Source organism: Vigna angularis, chromosome 4 (assembly GCF_016808095.1).
Source record: "Vigna angularis cultivar LongXiaoDou No.4 chromosome 4, ASM1680809v1, whole genome shotgun sequence".
Taxonomy (NCBI): domain Eukaryota; kingdom Viridiplantae; phylum Streptophyta; class Magnoliopsida; order Fabales; family Fabaceae; genus Vigna; species Vigna angularis.
Window position 1 is genome coordinate 22,145,430 of NC_068973.1, and position 23,350 is coordinate 22,168,779.

Below are 23,350 nucleotides of genomic sequence, written 5' to 3' on the forward strand. Positions count from 1 at the left end.
ACACCCTTATCATATTCTTCACTGATGTGACGTTCGTTCGTCCAGCTTCGATCCATACTATGTTCGTAAAATCATCAGTTCAAGTGTTTTAACTCTCACAAGGTTAGGCCCTACCCATTCAAAAAAATTAATTTTCATAATTTGCTCATACACGTGCATTGAAGTCTACATCATAAAATTGATAAGATTTTGGCAGCATTTCGCATTGGTCTCCGAAATACACGAAATGAGAGTAGTCAACGATGACCACAATCAAATATGCATCCGGAGAACAACACAAGTACTGAACCGAAATTTTATCAATCTTATCCATAAACTCCAATTGACATGTTATTGCAAATTATGAAAATTAATTTTCTCAAACTGATAATCGGACAATTCAAAATTTAACACAAACGATTAAAAGATTAATCGTTTGTGTTAAATTTCAAACGGGAACTAAGTGTCACTCAATGATTTGATACTTATAATAACACAACTAATACATGCATATTCAAAAGCCAATAACACATGCACACTTTAGAGTAAAAAACATGCATACACAAAACCCAATTACATGCATACAAAAATTTTTCAACGAACAAGCTAACCTGAAAAGTAGATTCGAAATTAAAGGGAGGGAAATTGAGGAGGGAACAGCCTAAAATGTAGCCCAAAAACAATCAAAGAAGCCGCCCAAGAACACGCAAGAGACTGCAAAAAAAACGGACCGAAAACGATTTTTAATCGGTTCAAATCAAAGGTATTTCATCACAGAGCAATGTAATCGGATTTAAGGTCAATTTAAACGGTCCAAAAGAGAGAAAACGCACCTGGAAAATCAATGGCGCAGACAGCGTTCGCGGGGGGAAGACGATGAACAGTGAGTGTAACTGCTCGCGGGTTCGCGTTTCCAATATTAATACTGTTAGACGTCCGGTACTCTAGGGCCCCGACGTCTATAATATTATAGACGTCCGGTTCATCACTAATATGACGTCTTTGGGGATTTAAAATTGATATTCGCGGGTGGTTTTAGACGTCCGTGGTGGTGGGCACAGACGTCTATAATATTATAGACGTCCGTAGGAGGGGGACGGACGTCTACTAGGCCTGAAACAACTGAACATTTCAACTCCCCATGTCAGCCCCTTAAACGTCCGTCCTGGGAGGTGCCGGACGTCTATAATACTATAGACGTCCGTGGGAGGGGGACGGACGTCTACTAGGCTGAACAACTGAACGTTTTAACTCCCCATGTCAGCCCCTTAAACGTCCGTCCTGGGAGGGGCCGAACGTCTATAATATTATAGACGTCCGTGGGAGGGGGACGGACGTCTACTAGGCTAAACAACTGAACGTTTCAACTCCCCATGTCAGCCCCTTAAACGTCCGTCCTGGGAGTTGAAACGTTCAGTTGTTCAGCCTAGTAGACGTCCGTCCCCCTCCCACGGACGTCTATAATATTATAGACGTCCGACCCCTCCCAAGACGAACGTTTAAGGGGCTGACATGGGGAGTTGAAACGTTCAGTTGTTCAGCCTAGTAGATGTCCGTCCCCCTCCCACGGACTTCTATATTATTATAGATGTCCGGCCCGACCCAGGACGGACGTCTAGAGTTTCACTTATTTACGAATATGCCACCGGTCAATTATTTACGTTGGGGCTTTTGTGGACGGACCTCTATGGGGGGATGTTAAAAGCCAATTCTGCACTAGTGTTAATAGGGCTTGGGCCTATTTTCTGTAATTTTTAATAAACTATATAAGGGTTTAGTCCACCTAGGGTTGGTATCTTTGGACAGAAAGAGGCGAAATCACACTTTCTTCACCCCTTAGAGACGGATTTTGGATGCGGAAGCTCCTTTCTTCAAATTCTAGGGTTCTATCCTTCATTCTTTCATTCTTTTCCATCTAGTTTCACCATGTCTATGGTGAACTAAACCTCCATTGTTGTTGGGGAACTAATGTAATCCTTTGAACCTCTCATGTATTGAATTAATTCTTGATTTTATATGCTTTAATTCATTAATTGTTAGGGTTTTTCCTCTTTACTCTATGCATGCTTTGTTTAACTCATTCAATTGCATGATCATTGATTTTATCTATATGGACACATATAGGTACATCTAGAATTGAGGGAATTCTTCCAAGAGCAATATTACCTAGACATAGGGATAGGAGGATTGGTTGCCTTTAAGCTTCTGTGCGAATGTAATGCATGAATAATTGTTAGGGAGAAAAGACATTGTAAACTAGTGATTAGGAGTAGGCTTTCTTCACCGAGACATCGGGTTTAAGGTAAATTAGAAAGTGGCATTAACATTAATGAAGAAAGATGAATTTTTGAATACATGAGAGTGGATAGGATGAGTCGGAAACCCCAACAACATGATCATTCATATTTTACATCAATCACTTTTGCATCTTTCAATCCAATTGATCAACACATGCATTCATATTTACTTTTCAGTATTTGCATCTAAACCTAAAAGATTTTGTTTACAAGTCTAATTTAATCAAGAAATCACATAACTGTTTAGGTCGAGAGTCCTTGGGGAAACGATACTTGGTCTTACCATTTTATTATTACTTGATACGATTCGGTACACTTGCCAAGTGTTAACAAGTTTTTGGCGCCGTTGCTGGGGACTAAAAATTTGTTTATCAAGTTTTTGGCGCCGTTGTCGGGGACTAAAAATTTTTTCATCACCCGTAACATCCAAAATCAAACCCCAAATCTGCAAGAAACCAAATCGGAACAGAAACCACACTGCGGCCAAGTGCGAGCACCATCACGCCAACTAGAAGGAAAAGAAGACCAGATCTGAATCAGAAAACCTAAACCTCTTCTCCCTCTTTCGCAAGTCACCATTGGCGGCAGAAACCACTACCAAACCCACCGTGAGCCAGCATGAGGAACGCAACTCCTATTGTCCTGAGCAACCCAACAGGTGCAAAGCACCAGATCTCGCAGACGTATCTAAGCCGTTGTCGTTCGCTAGCGAAGACCAACGTTGTTCCTTCATTGGCAACGAAAGACCTTGCGAATCGGAGAAGGAGTCGCGTTTACACCAGAGGGAAACTATCGCAACTCTGACAACCATTGTTGCACGAGAATCCCATCGCAGACGAAACGAGCCAGCTTCAAAACTTAAATCACCACGACCCAATTCTCCTCCGTGACGAAAAACGCGAATGGAAAAGAAGAAAACCATCGAACCAGCAAAATGCAAAGGCCATAGGCGAGGTGAAGGAGATGAAGCGAGGTTCACAAAGTAGAGGTGCGACGCACTAGAAGGCCATGAACCATTCCCAATTTTAGGGTTCATAAGCTTAGGGTATCAAATTGCGAAATTTCCCAATTTTAAATTTCTGATTTTAATTAGGGTTCTTAATAGAGATTTTTTGGAGGATTAAATTCTAGAAACATAATTGAGATTTTAATTCCAATTTTATGATAAACGTGAAGGTTTTCAGAATTGGATTTATCCCTAATGGGTTTGGGATTCTGATACTGGAGAATACCAACTATAGAATTTTACTCTCATGATCCAAAACATTCAAATATAGCATTCAAGAATTTAATGCAGAGTATAAACAATTAAATGAAAACCCCCAAAATTTATGACCATAATATCTCAAATATTTACTAACATGCTCTAATACCAATTGTTAGAATTTATGATTGATAGATAATAATTAATGAGGAATAAACCCTTTAATCAAAACAGTTCCCAATACCCTTAGAGCAATAAAGCGGAAGCGTACCTGAATTAGACATTGAAAACAATGATAAAATAACCTGAGTTGGTCTTTGATCTTCCCTCTGTAGAGCACCTTTAGTTCCCTCTAGATTTTCTCTTCTGATAGGGATAAAGAGAAACAAACAGGAATGATACAATGTGCTCACAGATAGGGACCATGACCCTTTAAATAACCTCTAACGGTTAATATTCTTTAGTTTCAATAATTATTATTTGGCCCCTTCAACAAATTAAAATTATTGCTGGTCTCTACACAATATTCTTTCATGACAAATATACCCTTAGCCATATTTATCTTAATTAGATCACTTTATAAAGTTGACTAATAAAATATAATGACCCTAACACATTTAATAATTGTTATATATATATATATATATATATATATATATATATATATATATATATATATATATATATATATATATATACCAAATTGCTAACAGTATCAACTTAAATAATATATAGTTTGAACAATGTGTATTTCATTAATAATTTGGACTAGCCTTTAATTAGACGGTTATAGTATAGTCTTTTAATTCCTTCTTACAATTTTTTGAATTAATAATATAAATTATATATATATATGTATATATATATGTATGGATTTGATATTACTTTGAAAAGAAGGAGAAAACTTTCATAGAAATGATTCTTCCTTTCTTTTTTATTATTTCTTCTTTTGAAAAAATTTTTATTAACTTCCATCATTTCGAGTATGTAAAATAACTGTAGATCGAATAGACGGTTCATAGCTCAATATATTACTGCGTCCTGAAGTTGTGCATGAGGGCACGACTTCATCTTGTATGAGCAAACACTCTCTAGTAATCAATTACGCCATGGTTGTAATCGATTATCAGCAGCTTATATGGGGAAATACTAACTGGTAATCAATTACAACCATGTTGTAATCGATTAACAGCAACATAAATGGACAAAAACTCTCTGAAGTGGATTATTGCAGGATGCAATCGATTACTAGAGGGTGATATGTTGTGTTTTTATGGTTGTTGACAATTTATGTAAGTTATTGTTTTTGACATACTTACTTACCATATCTTTTGTTATTGTTCTTTAATTAATTATTAATTTAATGTTATTGTTTGACAATTTTGTTTTGTTGATTGTGTTAGACAAAAAAGAAATTTAAATCATCATTCTTTTAATCTAAAAACAAAATAAAACCCAAAAACAAAATTTATAAGAAATAGTTCTAGTATTTTATTAATTAATTAGTGAAGGGATTACAAAAAGGTAAGATTAAGAAGAAAACTATTAACGAAATGGACATGTCCCCCTATGATGACCTTCGTTGCGGTAGTAAACAACATTTTTTTGGCTGATCTAATGTGGATTGATCCATCTTATTACGGATTCTAGTCGTAGTTGGACTTTCGCATGCCTTGCGTTGCATTTGAGGATCTGTATGAAGTTTGGACATGATAACAGTTGCAAATACCGTTATCTGTGATATAGTTTTGATACTAAATGCATCCTTTTTTACTTAAAAACTTGTTTTAACTCATGTTTTTGCTTTAGTTTTGTTAATAAGGGAGTTGAGGTTATACTTGATGATTTTATCACTAAATTCCCTTGATTTTGTAGGCTATTGGAATGATTTGAAAGAAGAGTTAAAGTACCAAATAATTGGAATGCAGAAAAGTCAACCAGAATATAGAAAAGTCAACTAAACTGTAGAAAAGTCAACTAGAGTGCAAAAAAGTCAACCAGAGTGCAGAAAAAGTAGCGTTGAGCGCTAGTTAAGTGTCGTAAAGCTCGCCCGGGCACTCTCTAAGCTGGCCCTGAGCGCCAATTCTCACCCGCACACCGTTGAGTGCCATAAGTAGGGCGCTGAACGCCATAAGTGGGGTGTTGAGCGCTAGTCTCGTGGGCTTGGACCCGTTTTCTGTTATTTTTATGTTTTATTTAAGGACTTGTACGTCCTAGGGTTCACATCTTTGGATGGAATAGGCTCAGAAACACTCTCCTTGCTCCCTTGAAGGCGGATTTTGGGGCCCTCAACGCAGGATGTCTCGCACTCACGCTTGAGCGCCCTTTCAGGGACGCTGAGCGCCAGTCTTTGAGTATCGTTTCACGCTTGGGTGCCCTTCTTGGGGCGCTGAGCGCCACTTCTCTCGCAAGCTCGCCTGGGCGCCCTAAGTAGGGGCGTTGAGCGTTGGCGACGCTGGCCCATGATCCAATTCAGCTGTATATAAGGACTTGGACGTCCTAGAGGGAGTATCTTTTGACAAAAGTGACGCAAATTCAGACTTTTCTAGAGGTAGAAGTGGATGCGGAAGCTCTCGTCTTCGGTTTTTAGGGTTTATGTTTCATTCTCATTCCATTGTACATCTAGTTTCTCCATGACAAGGGGGAACTAAATTCAATTTGTTGTTGGGGGAAGATGTAACCTCTAAAGTCTCATGTATTTGAATTGATTCCAATTTATATATGCTTTTTTCATTAATAGTTAGGGTTATTCTCATTTGCTCTATTCTTGTTATGTTTAACTCATTCATGGCATGATTTGTGGTTTTCTTTGCTATTGACAAATACCTAGAAACCTAGAACTAGGGAATTTCTCTCAAGGGAACTATTGCCTAGACATACGGATAGAACACTTGGTTGTCTTAAGCTTCCGTTTGTAATGCAAAATTAATTATTAGGGATGAAAGACATTGTGGTCTAGTAATTAAGGATATGCTTCTTTCGCTGAGACATCGGGTTCTAAGTAATTTAGAAAGTGACATTGACATTTAATGAAGAAGAGAAATTCTTATATACATGAGAGTGATTATGTGAAATCTAAACCCCAACATCTTCATCTCATAGTTCAAACATCATCATTCACTTTTGCGTTTCTATTCAATTGATCAAAATTGCATTCATATTTACTTTCTTGTTTTTGCATTTTAAAACCCTAAATTGTTATTCAAAGTCTTAATTAGTTAAGTAATTACATGACTTTTAGTGTCGTGAGTCTCTTGAGAAACGATACTTGGTCTTACCATTTATTATTACTTGATACGATTCGGTACACTTACCGAGGTCTTAACACCCACTCATGTTGTAAATGGGAAAACTATTTTTAAAAAATTTTCTTAGTGGACTCATGATGAGAATTGGAGAGCACAATATGATGTGAAAGCTAGAACTGTAATTGCCTCTGCTTTAACAATGGATGAATGTTTTAGGGTCTCTCAATGCAAAACACCAAAAGAAATGTCGGAGGTCCTTAAAGTTACACATGAAGGAACAAACGAGGTGAAGCGTGCTTGAAAGAATTCCTTGATACATGTGATAACGATTGAAAAACCGTTATTTTTATATTTAATTTTGATATTAAAAACAACTTTTATGACTTAGAAACTAGCTTGAAATCATGCTTTTGCTTAAGTTTTGGAAATAAGAGAGTTGAATGGGTTTTATGCTTGGTTTTCAATGTTTTGGCAGGAATTCAGATGAATTAGATGAAAGAAGTTGAAGTAGTAAGGAGCTGGACTCAGGAAAGGAAGTAAAAGTGCACAAAAGAAGAGTAGTATTCACCGCTCAGCGCAACTTTTACCGCTGAGCGGCGTTCTGAAGCACCGCAGTCACCACTGAGGGCCAAAACTGCAGCTGAGCGTCATTCTGAAGAACCGCACTTACCCTTGAGCGCCAAAAGTGTCGTTGGGCTTGGGCCTATTTTTTGTAATTTTTAATAAACTATATAAGGGTTTAGTCGACCTAGGGTTGGTATCTTTGGACAGAAAGAGGCGAAATCACACTTTCTTCACCCCTTGGAGGCGGATTTTGGATGCGGAAGTTCCTTTCTTCAAATTCTAGGCTTCTATCTTTCATTCTTTCATTGTTTTTCATCTAGTTTCACCATGTCTATGGTGAACTAAACCTCCACTGTTGTTGGAGAACCGATGTAATCCTTTGAAACTCTCGTGTATTGAATTGATTCTTGATTATATATGCTTTCCTTCATTAATTGTTAGGGTTTTTCCTCTTTACTCTATGCATGTTTTTGTTTAACTCATTCAATTGCATGATCATTGATGTTATCTATATAGACATAGATAGGTAAATCTAGAACTAGGGAAATTCTCCCGAAAGCAATATTACCTAGGCATAGGAATAGGAGGATCGATTGCCTTTAAGCTTCTGTGCGAAGGTAATGCATGAATAATGGCTAGGGAGACAAGACATTGTGAACTAGTGATTAAGAGTAGGCTTTCTTCACCGAGACATCGGGTTTAAGGTAAATTAGAAAGTGACATTAACGTTAATGAAGAAAGATGAATTCTTGATTACATGAGAGTGGATAGGGTGAGTCGGAAACCCCAAGAACATAATCATTCATATTTTACATCAGTCTCTTTTGCTTCTTTCGATCCAATTGATCAAAACTTGCATTCATGTTTATTTTCCGCAATTCAAACACAATGATTTTGTTTACAAGTCTAATTTAATCAAGAAATCACATAACTGTGTAGGCTGTGAGTCCTTTGGGAAACGATACTTGGTCTTACCATTTTATTATTACTTGATACGATTCGGTATACTTGCCAAGTGTTAACAACATGAATAAGAGTTGTTCAAGATGATGATCGGGGAGACCATCTATGATGTGCAGAAGAGGTTTGCACACATTGTTAAGCATCTAATGGCTCTCAGGAAATCTTTTGAGAACGAAGATATTAACAACAAAATCCTGAAGAGTTTAAACAGAAGCTGACAGCCAAAGGTAACTACTATTTTAGAATCTAAAGATTTAACTAACATGAATATGGCAACCCTTTTTGGGAAGCTTTGGGAGCATAAGTTAGAACTCGGAAGATTGCGAGAGGAAAAAGAAATTGAGGAGAAGAAATCAATTGCCCTCAAAGCCACAAGCAAGAAATCCTTCAAGAAGGCTGAATCTGAAGCTGAATCAGATGCAAAAGTATTGGAATAGGAAATCATGAATATGATGGTGAGAAATTTAATATATTCATGAAGAATAGAAACTCTGCAACTGATAATGCAGGTTTTTTATAAGAGGAGGAAAGAAGGGCTCAAGAAGCAACACTGTACAATGATATGAATGCGGAAAGGATGGCCACATAAAGCCTGATTGTCCAGACTTGAAGAATAGGCAGAAAGAAACCACCAAGTATCCTCACGACAAAAAAAGCAAGCAAAGGAAAGCCTACATAGCTTGGGAAACAGTGATGGAGAGTTTTCAAGTGATGGTGATTGCAGTGTTGAAGAGGAGTCAAATTTATGTTTCATGGCAGGCTCTGCACACTCTGATGATGATAGTGATAGTGATTTCGAGAATGAATCGATCGAAGTCAAGTACCACTTGCTACTAGATGCATTTCAAGAAATACAAGCAGAGGCCATGCGACTCCAATACAAGGTGAATCGATTATCTTTTGAAAGGAAAGATTATGAATAAGAATTGATAACCTTGTAAAGGAGAATGAAAAGCTAGAAAGTGAATTAGAAGATGCATTACAATCTGCTAAAATAAATGTTAAAACTGAAATACAGATTGTGGAAAAGAAATGTGATAACTGTCCAACACACTTAGAAAAGATAGATTACTTGACAAGCACTCTAGCTAAATTTACTCAAGGAAAAGAAAATCTAGATGATGTGTTAAGATCATCTGGAAGAGCAATTAATTGGCAAGGCATTGCCTATAAAGCAAAGAGTAATAGGATTAATTCTAAGAAGTTTATTAATCTTAGTACACCTATCTCAAATGCTTGTTTCTACTTTAATACTATTGGCCATAATGTTAGAAATTACTACTACAGAAAGGTTGGGATTCCTAAAGGAAAATATAAGTGGATTCCTAAGGAACAACGTCATGCAACTAACCAAAAAGGACCCAAGTTTATCTGGGTACCTACTACAAAACCATTAAATTGTTTTGCAGGTAAATAAGCTGCTGCTGAAGCAGAAACAATGCTCAAGGATGAACTATAGTTGAGCAAATCACAAGTTCTTGAGTATCTAAATGTGATAACTAGAACAAATTATTTTCATACACTCATGCATCATAAGTGTTGATATGAATGATTATATGCAAAATTGATGAGTGTCTATGTGACTTATTTGTTTGTATGAAAATTTGATTGCACGAATTTCAATCGATTGTGTTATGTATAGAGTCGATTATGTTCTGTGTATGTGTTTTACTGTTTCTTGATAATACTCTGTCTATTGTGAGCTTTTTGTTTCTGAAGATTTGAATGGGCCTATGTCTCATGAAGTCTTTGTTACGTGCCCTTATAAACATTTGTCTTGATAATATTGTGTGCACCGTGATTGTCTCAAAACTGTGTGACTTAAAACCCTTGTCTGTGTTAAGAAGTCTCTATTGTTCTTCAATATCTGTTATGGCCTCTTCATCTTCTCGACCTGGAAAACACCCTTCTTCTTTGGTAAGATAGGCAAATCCATTTGGTTGGTTTAGTGATGATGATCACATAACTGATTTCATATGTCAGTGGGGCTTCAAGGAAGTTATTAGGCACAAATGCATAAGCATCTTCTTCTTTCGGGCTGAAGGGTTTATGTTTCAGGAATGGCTACTCTACTATGATCTAACAAAGTTTGTCGAATTAGAAGGAGATTACTACCCAAATCTGGTGAAAGTGTTCTATGCTAACTTGAAAAAGGAAAGAGACTATCTTCTGTCCAAAGTAAGGGGAGTAATTATTTGTATTGATGAAAATACATGGAAGACAATTGCTGGATTTCAACAAGAAGGATTGAAATCACATTATGGCATTCAAGGCCTCAATGATGAGTCACCATTCTTCATTATACACTTAGCATTCCACACCATATTTTGTTAGTGAATTGTGTTTAATTCTCCATTTTTATCTCATTTTCACTATTTGGGCTTAATTTCAAGACTAATTCTTATTTTAATTAATTTGAATTATTTGGGCTTAATTATTTCATTCATTTTGTGTAGGACAATCATTGTTGAAAGGTTGAGAAAGGATTTGCTGAAGATGACCGAACGGTCTGTGAAGTAGTGTACAGAACGATAGAGAATTCACCAAACCGAACAGTCTGCTATAGTTTTGACCGAACGGTCTTCTAAAGGCTTGACCGAACGGTCTTGGAAGCCACATGAGAGTCTTGACAGAACAGTCTGACGAAGTGTGCTAGACCGAGCGGTCTGTTGAACCCTACACCGAACGACCTGTCAAAGACTGACCAAACAACTGTTGCAAGCCTGAACCAAGTGGCCGAGCACTACAAACCGAACGACCGACTACCACCTGAGCACTACACCACCAAATGGTCTGCTGAAGGATTGGCCGAACGATTTGTGGAAACCCAGCTCAACTGTTGAATAGAATGGACGAGCATCATAGAACCGAACGGTCTGTGGACACATATACCGAACGGTTTGTGAAAGTCTGCACCGATCACCAGTTCCTAACCTGTATGAATACTTGTTCAACCGATTGGCCAAGCGTGACTAAACTAAATGCCAAGCACTGTAAACCGAATGTTCAGTGGAAGCTGAGCTCTAACAATGTATGGAAGCCTCGACCGAGCAGTAAAGCCTGATCACATGAGAGTCTTGACCGAACGGTAAAAGAAATATGCAGAGCTTGCTGAACCGATCGGTCTGAGCCCTTAATGACCGAACGGTCAGATGGAGTGATTAGTAGCAACGTTTGGAATCATATTTTGGAACTAAAAGAGTGTGACCACGTCAGTAATGTAGTTTAATTTCATTTTAGAAGGTCATTGGGTCAAAGTTTAGGACTTTGGGCCGAATTGTAGGTCATTTTGTAGGAAAAGCCCATTACGAGGGAATTTTTGGGTCTTTTGGTTTGTATAAAACCCTAAAAGCAGATTTCTCTCCAGGTCTTCCCGCCGCCACTTAGTTTTTCGGGGAGCATTTTCTTCCTCCTCCCCCTTTGAGGAGGTTTAGGTTTTGCCTTCATTCCATTTTCATGTGTTGAACTCCTTTTACATTGCAATTTAAGAGTTGAAATCATTCCTGCATTTACTGTTCACTTTCTTTCTCATCTCTATTAGCGTTTTCACTGTTCATAATCATCTTCGCTGCTTTGCTGTATTTCTGGTTTCGCGTTTTACTGTTCATCCCATTCTCATTTGCATTTTTGGATGCCTCTGTTATTGCATTTTATGTCTAAGTTCATGTGTATCATTTAATGCTTTCATTCCAATCTGTATTTCAGTTTGCTGCACTCAATTTAGACTTTTGATGCAATTTACGCTTTATGCATTTGATCTCATTCTATACCTTAGTTTCATTCATTGGTTGTTTTGCTACATTCGAACATCTGCAAGTTCATTCTAGCTGTTTAATTCTGTGCACGCTTCGATTCTGTGCATTTTATTATTTCTGCATTTTAATATCGTTCGGTTTTAAGTTAAGACCGTTCGGTCTCTAACATGCTTCATTGTTAGAGACCCTTCGGCTTTGTCTTGTGCCTTTGTTTAGTTTTCATCTCTTTTCCATTCGGTCACCTTTAAATTTGTTTGGTTTGTCCTTGTACCGCTCGGCTGCATTTGGTTGTTTCTATTTTGTTTCTAATAGCTTGCTTCCTTCAAACACCATTCGGTTTACAAGGCAGGATCGTTCGGTCTTATGAACAGAACGGTTCGGTCTTTGGCTCACTAGTTGTTAGAACCGTTCGGCCTTGTAATTAAGACCTTCGGCCATGTGAAGAACACCGTTCGACTTTACTATTTTGCATATTTATTTCAATGTTTTATGTTCTATTTAGTTACGTTTAACTTCCAACTTTAATTTAGTTCATTTCTATTCACAAAAATACTTTCAACCCTCCCACTACGTGTTTGACCTAAGACTCGAACCACATTTGGTCCTTGAGAGACGACCTAGGAGTCATTTCTTAGCACTATATTGCATTCTTATTTGCACATCCAATTTGCTTGGGCCGCGACAGCCCTATCACTCATCCTTGCATGATAGGAAATTATGATTCCTTCACCATTGATCATATGAACAAAGGGGAAAAGATGTGTGCTTATGTAATCACTTGGATTCTGCTTCCAAGGGGTAAATATCAGACAATATTGATTGTAGAGGATGTGTACCTACTGCATGCAATAAGAACCTGAATTCAAACAAACTTGGCCTCTATAATCAGTAATCACATGGTAAAGGTAGCAAGGCAGAATGGATATTATTTACCATATGTTGTTTTCATAAGCAAAGTTTTAAGGTTTCATGATGTGGACATAACAAATGAGGGGACCATTGGATGCAACAAGAAGAACGTGATTGAAAAGCGGTTTTTAAATCACATAGAAAAAGCATAGAGATTGATAACTCTCTATTTTTGCACTTTTACTTGTGGTTAGAAGTCTAGGTTAGTGTATTTTAGTCCTTTCAATTTCCCTTTTCCGTCTTTCATTTTTTTTGTTCCTTCTTCGACCCTATAAAAGGGCATGTATATAGAAAGTGTGAGATTGTAATGCGGAGGGTGAGAGGCTCCGCGAGAGTGAGCTCTAGAGTTTTACCACACTTTTAGTAGAGTAGATTTGAGTTCTTGTGCGTTGTGTTCCTGCTCACGCATCTCGTTCGGTACCTTTTCTTGTACTCTTAGTTTCTCCTTAATAAAGTTTCTTTTGTGTTGATATTTCTTTGTGTTAAGTGCTATATGATTCTGTTGTTTTGAATTATTTTTTTTCGTTCTTGTGTGATTATGTGATTGTGTTCTCGTGTTGTTTTTAAAGGAAAATTGATTTGAACTTGTAACTCTGCACATTTGAAATTCCTTAGAGAATCACATGACTTCATAGTCAGCATGACTTATCGAGATGTCTTCTCGAGTTAGAGTTGAGTTCAACGATAAAAAAATATTGTTTTAGAGGAGCTTCTGTCAATTGTTTTACTTTGAAAATTTGATTTGGACTCTGTGACTCCACATAGTTGAAATTCCTTAGGGAATTACATGACTCCATAGTGAGCATGACTTATCGAGATGTCTTCTCGAGTTTGGAGATGAGTCCAATGAAAGAAAAATATTGTAATTCATGTTTTTGCTTCTGTGAGTTCATTTCAATTAGGATTTTGTATGTTTTAGAGTACATTGCATGTTTTAGTTGCACATAGATTATGTTCTACATCTGGTATTAGTTAGAAACTTGAATTAGGATTTGAATTTGCTGTGATTTGGTATAGTAAGTAGACATTTACACAATCTAAGTTCTGATTTGGAACTTAAATACCACACAGTGGGTATGACTGTACAGGATGTCTTCCTGAGTTGCAAATGACTACTTTTCTACACTAATCTTGGCACTTTTGATACTTATTCATGAGTCTAAGCAACAAATCTATTTTTATTCATTAGTTTAGGTGTCTTAGGTTAGAATGTTAAAATTTGATTCTGCTTTAATGTCTTGACCATTTCTTTTGATATTTTTGCTGATTGGATTGTAAATTTTGTTCCTTAGATTTTGATTTCTTATTCATTGTTCTACTTCCAGTTCATTGTATTGTTCATTTACTTTCCAGGTTATATCCGTTCTTGCGTATTTCTTCTATAGTGTTGGTCTTTGTATTTCTATTTCTAGGTTCTGTTTTGATTTCATACGTTAGTTTAGATTCCAAACTTAGATTATTTTATTTCATTTTTTTTCTTCTTACTTTCATTTTAAACAGATTTGATTTCTTTTTAAATTTCTTCATTTAATTTCTTTCCCCATCTTGCATTAATAAATAAATAGGTAGTAAATAATACAAGATTTAATTCTACACTTTAAGCTTAATTCTAGTCGAGTCCTTCGATTGATACCTAGGTTGTCCCTATACTTCATTAGTGGGGAAACTTAGTTTGTTCTGATTTTAGGCGACAAAAATCACTTTAACAAATGGCATCGTTGTCGGGGACTCGACGAATTAAGTGTTAGAGTGTTGTGTTAGTCTTTGCATCCATATAGTTTGTATAGTTTTTCTTTTCTTTCATAGATTTCTTTTGTTTAATTCTGTACTAGAGGTCTTAGAGGTCTGATTGGTGTTTCTTCCAGTGAGGTAAGCATGAATTACCATTATGAATATGATAATTGCTCATTTCCTTATAATGCTCAACCACCAAGATTTGACCTGTTTTATGAGCCTATTATTTAGGATTTTATGCAGCCAGCCAATCAAGCTTTCCAGCAGCAACCACCACATTGTTGTCAACCATATCATGAGCAATCACCCAGGCATGTGTAGCAGCAGCTGCCACACTTATACTAGGACCAGTATGCTGAACCAGAGCAATAGAATTTCCAATCAGAATAGTTATGGCAGCCACAATTCTGTGATTAATAGCAGGGTACTCCAATAGTTGAATTTTAAGAAATGACCACCCAAGTTGCCCAAATAGTGGCTGCTATCAATCAGTTGACAAGGAAAACTGAAAAGGAGAAGGAGGCAACAGTCGAAGAATTATCACTGGGAGTAGCCTTTACCATTGAGTTTTAAGCTGACAGTAATCCTAGTAAGGTAGTAGGTGAATCAAGAAAACAAGTTTTCTTTGAACTGAGTATTCCAATTAATATTGATGAGATTCAATTTCATTTTAATGCTTTTGATCTTTTTGAAAGTTGAACCAATAAATCATGTTTTGGACTTTGTTATTGTTATGCCAGCACACACTCACATTTTGGATTCAATATTTACTGTAGAACACATGGAAATTCATGATGTTGTTAATGATGTGTGCACTGATCTTGATAACAGTTTTGATGATAGTTTGATGGACTGTGTTGAATTGATGGAGATTGGTAAGGTCATTTTTGAGGAGCCAATACAGGTTGAATCTAAACTTAAACTCCTTATTGGTTTGGATAAGATGCAAACTAGTGTTTATATTCTTTTGCATGCTAAACCTATGGAACCTGTAACTGATTTCTTTCATATTGTGTCTGGCCATTCTGTCATCCTGGATAAAATTTTTTTTGTGGACCAGATTAAAACAAGTAATATTAGATGCTCTGATTCTGATACATATGTTCTTAATGATCTATTGGATGATTCTGCTTTTGCTTGTAACAATTTTGAAATGCTTGATGAGATTTTTGTTGTGCATCATATAAAGACACCTATTGATGGGTGTTCTGACTTGAATGTATTATTGTCTGATGACCTGCTTGAGGATCAAATGAATGATTCTGATACAATTGCCCATGTCTTTATAGAAACACATGTTGACTTTGAATTTGATATTGGTGTAGTAGAGTTCAATGGGAAGGAAGTTGCAGGCACTGAGGCAACCTTGGTGGAGGTAAGGGATGGTCTCAATGAGACTCAAGTAGAGTTCAATAAGCCCATTCTTTTCCTTTCTTTTTAATTGTAGTTTTAGATTTTTGCTAGTAATGTACATAGCCTTAACTAGCATAGTAAATAGTAGGATAAATAATATGTTATTTTTCATAAAAATAAAAAGAATTAACTTTGATTTGTGGCCAATTTGAAATTTTCTTTTCCTTGTAGCTTTCTAGATTTAATTCAGTTTTTTTTTTCCATTTATGTTCTTGTACATGTTGTGTTCTATTGAATTTTATCTTCTCTTCATATACAGTTTGTGTTCTTTTGAGTTCAGTTTTCTTGTTGTTGTTATGTACATGGTATTGTTCAATTTTAATACTTTTCAATTCTGTTTTGTATTAATTTGTAGCTGATTGCTTTGTACATATGTCTGTGTTGTTAGATACCTTTCTCACTCACACATTGAGGGCAATGTGCCTCTTAAGTGTGGGGGTGGGAAGGTATAGGTTTAAATTTTTTGTTCTGATGTATATAACTTTGTTGACATCTGTTTTTGTAGTAAAATAGGTATAAAAATTTTTTTAGTGCAGTTTGCCATTCTTGTTTTAGTTTGTAAAATACCTAATTCTAGTTTGTTCATAGCTAGTTTTTCCTTTTCTTGTTCTATACTTGTTGCTTATTTCACGTTTTGTTTTAGCTTTTGTAAATAGAATTAGTTCTAGCATTCTTAATTTCGTAGGTTCTTTCTTTCTAATTTCTTTGTTGGTTTAGGATCTGTTTTAAGGTTGTTTTTTTCATTTCTTAGGTTCTGTTTCAGCTTATAGATAGAAGTTGCTTTAGGATCTGTTTAGTTGTGATTTCTTGTTTCAGGATTATTTTCATATTAGGTTCTGCTTTAGTCTCTTTTAGAAATTGTGTAGATTCTACTTTAGGATTTTCTTAGATTCTCTTTTCCTATTTTCCTTTATATACCTTAAATTTGAGTCTATTCTAGTTTGATTTGGGTTCTTTTTAGTTACATATTGTTTAGGTTGTATATATGTTAGGTAATTCTGTTCAGGCATTTTTAGGAGCTTTTAGGTTATGTTTTATGCTTATCTTCATTCTTTGTTGATTTCACTCAATTTTTAGCTTCATTTCCTTAAATTATAATTGTCAAGAGTAGACTTAGCTTTAGATTTAGGCAGAGGTAGCCCTAACATTGGTTTTCGCAGTCTTTAGTTCATTTCAATTAAGTAATTTTTGCATACGATGAGTAGTAAGTCAGTTTTAACAAGTTTTAAACCTTTGAGAGATTTTGGGCAAGTTTTTGTCTTTCTTATGTGATAACATGCATGTTTTATTGTCATTCTGATTTTGCATTGATTCTTTGTTGATGTGCTTACTCTTGGTAACTTTAAATATGATCTAGGCATTCTTACCATTGCACACTTATTTTGAGCCTTAGTCTGCTTTCTTTGTTTTCCATTCATTTTAAGCCTTTCTCCCACCTATTGATCACCTTAGAGACTTGTGAGATTTAGGGAGAAGTCTAGAACTTGGTGAGTGCATGAAAAAGAGTGAGGCCAAAGGTGAAAAAGAAAAGAAAAAATTATCTGAAAAAAGAAAAAAATGAGAAAAATAGCAAAGAAAGTAAAAGAAAAGACCTGGAATGAAAAGAAAACCAGAGAGAAAAGGAAAAATTTGTAGGCTGGCCAAAGTTTGAGAAATAGTTGCATTCAGTTCTAGGTTTCTCCCTTGTTCTTCACATTTCTCTACTCATTCCAGTTTCCATGCTTTTCTGTTTTCCATTCCATTCCATGTACATTACAAGCCAAATAAATACTTAGTGATTTAGAGAAGCCTTGAGTCAAGTACTGTCATTTAGAGTCTTTTCAAAGTTGTGAATTGAGGTTAGCATGACATGATTGAGTGAAACAACATTGTCCCAAAAAGTTGATAACGGTTGAAAATACCGTTATCTATGATGTGATTTTGATACTAAATGCACCCTTTTCTACTTAGAAACTTGGTTGAAATCATGTTTTTCTGTTAAGTTGTGTGAATAAGAGAGTTAAGGTTGACCTTGATGATTTTATGACTAAATTCCCTTGTTTTGGCAGGAAATGAGATAATATGGAACCAGAGCTGAAGTGCCAAGGAGATGGAGCTCCGAAAGATCTGAAAAAGAAACAAAATGTAGGAACGCCCGAAGCCTGAGCGCCCTTTTAGGAGCCCTCAGCGCCAAAGCCTACCGCACACTGCCTGGGCGCCCTTTTTGGGGCGCTGAGTGCCACTTTTCCTGAAGAGCCACGCTTGCTTGCCCTCTGGGTGAAGCTGAGCGCTGAGCGTGATGGGCCTAGGCTTTGTTTCTGTTTTGATTTCGAGTTATTTAAAGGACCGAGAGGCCCTAACTTTGTATCTTTGGCAGAGGAGGCGCAACAACACACTCTTCCACTCTGTGAAGGCAGATTTGGATGCTGGAGCCTCCATCTTCATCTATTAGGGTTTTTCTATCTCATTCTTCTCCATTGTACATCTAGTTTCACCATGATAATGGGGAACTGATAACGGTTGAAAAAACCGTTATTTGTGATATAATTTTGATACTAAATGCACCTTTCTCTACTTAGAAACTTGCTTGGAATCATGTTTTTCTGTTAAGTTTTGTGAATAAGAGAGTTGAGGTTGAATTCAATGATTTTATGACTAATTCTCCTTGGTTTGATAGAAAATGAGATAAAATGGAAAGCAGGGATGAAGTGATAAGGGGATAGAGCTTAGAAAGGCCTGGAAAAGCACTTGAAGGGAGGGATGCTCGAAGCTTGGGCGCCTTTTTTTGGAGGCTTAGTGCAGAAGAGTGTCGCTTACCGCCCGGGCGCCCCTTTTGGCTCCACCAGCACGAAGCTTGGGCGTCACCAGGAAGGCTTGGGCGTAGAAGAGTATCGCTCACTGCCGGGCGTCCCTTTTGGGGCACTTGAGCGTCGGAAGCTCGAAGCTTGAGCGTCGTCTACAAGGTTTAAGCGTGAAGGACCACAGCTCACTGCCCGAGTGCCATTGACTCGGGCCTGAGCTTTGTTTCTGTTCTGTCTTCGCTCTATTTAAAGGACCCAAGTGTCCTATATTTTGTATCTCTGGCTAGAGCAGCACAAAAGCACACTATTCTACTCTCTGAAGGCAGATTTGGATGCGGAAGCGTCCATCCTCTACTTTTAGGGTTTTGCTATCTCATGCTTTTCCATTATTCATCTAGTTTCATCATGTCTATGGTGAGCTAAACTCTATTTGTTGTTGGGGAATGATGTAACCTTCTGAACTCTCATGTATTTGAATTAATTCTTAATAACATATGTTTTTTCTTTAATTGTTAGAGTAATTCATCTGTGCTTATTACATGCTTTGTTTAACTCATTCATAGCATGATGTATGAATTGCATGACTGTCAGGAGATTCCTTACAATTCAGGTTCTTGTTGAATTCTCCCAAGAGTAATATTTCTCAGGGATGAGGGTATGAGTCTTGGTCGTCTTAAAACTCTTGATCTTCACATTTAATTGCTAGGAATGCTAGGAATTGCATGAACTGGTGATTAAGGACAAGGTTCTTCACCGAGGGATCGGGTTTAAGTAATTTAGTGAGTGACGTTAACATTAATGCATAAAGAAGAATTCTTACACACATGAGAGGGAACTTGGTGAAATCTAACCCCAACAACATATTCATCTCATATTAAACAACATTTGTTCACTGTGCTCTTCTACTATTGATCAAACTGCATTCATATTTAATTTTCTGTATTTGCATTTGAAACCAATGATCTCGTTTTCTTTAAGTCTTAATTAATCGACTTATCACACGACTGTTTAGTGCCGAGAGTCCTATGGGATACTATACTTGGTCTTACCATTTTATATTACTTCTGCGATTCGGTACACTTGTCAATTCAACCCAACAAGTTTTTGGCGGTGTTGCCGGGGACTCACGATTTAAACTATTATATTTATGTGATTCTTGATTAACTTTGACTTTGTTTTTGTTTTTAATTTTTTTCTAATTTTAATTTGTGGCTAGTATTGTTTATTTTTGTTTTTGTGCTAACAAAGTTTTCTAGGGTTTTGTGTCTAGTTTATGCAGGATACAATTAGGACTAGGAGCAACAAAAGTTCTGAACCTCTCCTTATGAGCATCTGACAACCTTTAATGAGATCTGTAATATTTTGAAGCTGAATGGAGTTCCAGATGATGCTATTAAATTGAGCTTGTTTCCTTTCTCACTGGGAGGTAATGCTAAACTGTGGTTGAACTCTTTTCCTGAAAATAGCTTGACTGAGTGGGAAGATGTGGTTACAAAGTTCTTAAACAAATATTTCCCATAGTCAAAGATCAACAAAGGGAAGTAGGAAATCTCTTCTTTCAAGCAAGGCATGGAAGGAAACCTTGGGGCAAGCATGAGATAGATACAAGAGCTTGCTGAGAAAGACACCTACTCATGGTTTTGATGAAGCAACGCTAGTCAATCTTTTCCTTGGAGGTCTTGGTTCACAAACTAAATGGATGCTTGATGCCTCAACTGGAGGTAATATCAAATGTAAGACTCTAGAGGAAGCATATGAATTGATTGACACCATGGCTACCAATGATAATGAGATGCACAGTGAAAGAGGAGCTCCATCACAATCTAAGGGAGTTCTACAGTTATAGTCTTATGATGCCTTGCTTTCTCAAAATAAGATTATAACTCAACAACTAGAACTCTTGACAAAGAAGCTTTCTCAACCACCAAGGGAGTGCCAGAATGTCTTACAGGTTCAACAATAACTTTGGAAACTATGTGGTGGTGATCATATTAATGGTCAATGTGTTGTGCTTGAGAATCTCAATGAAGAAGTTAATTACATGGGCAACCAATTTCGTCCCAACAATTACAATCAAGGGTGGAAATCTCATCCTAGCAATGGACAAAGTCAGTTTGGGCAAACTGGTGGACAATTCAATAGACCACCACAACAGCAACAACAGTGGCAACAACAGCTCTCTTTAGGTGACAGAACTACAAAGCTTGAGGAGACTCTCCAATAGTTCATGTAGGCAACTCTTTCCACCTAGAAAAGCACTGAAGCTTCTATAAGGAATCTAGAGATGCAGGTTGGTCAAATAGCCAAGAAGTTGGAAGAGATACCTATCAACAGTTTTGAGGCTAATACTGAAGTTAACCCCAAGGAAGAATGCAAAGTTATTGTGAGCACAGAAAATGAGAGGGAGAAAGAGAAAGAAAAAGAGAGAAAAGAAAAAGTTGAGTTAAAAAAGAGAAGAAAAAGAAGAGAGAAAAGAAAAAGAAAAAGTTGAAAAAGAAAAGAGAAAAGAAAAAGAAGAGAGTGAGAGAAAAAAATTGAGAAAAATCTTCATCACCCTAAAGAGTGTTCAAGAAAAGAAAAAGAGATGCAATTAGGGTGTTTTGAAGAAATTTTCAGAAAATTGGGGATTAAAATTCATGTGACTGAGACATTGCAACAGATTCCTGAATATGCTAAGTTTTTGAAGAAACTCCTCAAAAGAAAGAAATATCTAGAGGAGGAAACAATTGAGGTACAGGGAGAGTGCAATGTAATCTTGCAGAAGGCACCTCCTCCTAAGGTTAAAGACCCAGGAAGTTTCACCATTCCTTGCACTATCAAGGGCCATAAAATAGGGAAAGCCCTAATTGAGTTAGAGTCCAGTATCAATTTGATGCCCTTATCTGTTCTTGAAAAGATTGGTGGTCTTGAAGTCCAGCCAGCAAAGATGACTCTGTTTATGGCGGATGGATCCACCAAAAAGCCCTATGGTGTGGTGGAGAATGTGATGGTACAAACTGACAATATGAGATTCTTGGTGGACTTTCTTGTAATGGAGATGGAGGAAGATTTGGAGATCCCTATTAATTTTAGTAAGCCTTTCATGAAAACGACCAAGGTGATCATCAATGTTGATGATGGAACTATAGCACTCAAAAACCAAGAACAAGAGGTAATTTTCAATGTCTTCAATGTTGAACAACAAATCCAGGTGAAAAAGACTAGTCTCAAAGCTGCGTGTGAAGATGCACCAGAGATTAGGACTAAAGCTGCAAAGCCAGGCAAGAAAGGTAAAAAGAGTTTTCTGTCACAGGTAAAAGAAGAAGAAAAAGACAACAAAGGAGAAAATGTTCATCAAGACTCACTGGAAAATTATGAAGAACTTAGACCCGGAATTCCAGTGAGTTTCAACAAAAAGCTATGGATTGTGAAAGAACTCAGAACTAATGGACGGATAGACATTGAATCTCCAATTTCCAGGAGAATAAAAAAGGTGAACAGGAAGTTACTATAGAACTGTTGGTGTAGAGATGGAAAAGACAACACCAAGATCAAAGATGTGACATCAGCCTATTAGGTCAAGCTACTGAAGTTAAAGAAGCGCTTACTGGGAGACAACCTAGTGTTTTACAAACTTTTATTTTGTTCTTTAGTTTGGATTTTTGAATTTTATTTTTATTTGTTTTGTACTTGTTTGATTTCAGTGTGCTTAGTTTGTAATTACTAATTGTTTGAGGGGTAAAGAGAGAGTAAATGTTTGATTTGAATTTGGAAAATTCTAAGTTGAATTTGAGAACCCAAGGCCAGGAATACCCAAAACAAGCCAAAAAGCTAAGGGTGAATAATGTCGCTCGCTGCTTAAGCGCCCCCTGAGAAGTGCCCGGGGGGCGCGACTGCATAGTGGGTTTTATGTTTGGGACATAAGCAGGATTTCGCCCCACTTCATTCTTTTTACGCCCTAGGGTTCGCCTAAGTCTCCTCTCTCAGATTTCCTTCACTCTTGCCTCCCTAAACACTCATCCTAAGTCCTCTCCTCACTTTTCCCCTCATTCATCCACCAAAAACCCTATTTCTCAAGTTTGGGGTTTTGGTGTGTGTGGCTGCTTAAAGTGCAGATTTCTACCAATTTTTTCAGCTTTTTCCACTAATTCCTTGTCTCCAACCAAGTAAGTCATGCCATTTAGTGTTCTAAGTTCTAAAAAGTTTGATTTTTAAAGAATGTTGTTGAAAAAGTTTGATTTTTGATGTTTGGCACTGTCTATGCATGATTTACCACTGTTTGGACCGATTAAATTGTGCTAATTGTGGTTTGGACTGAGTTGAAACTGATTTGGGAAGTGAAAAATACAACAAGAACATGCTTGGCTGCATCGCGCACCACTCAAGCACCCCCCAAGGGCACCGACCAGTGAGCGGCAGTGGCTGTTTTTCCTGGTTTGTTCTGTTCTGGCTGTTTGGTTCTGTGCAGTTGATGTTGAGGGCTCTCTGTTTTTCCCTCTATCTGAATGAGAAGAATTTGTTGATT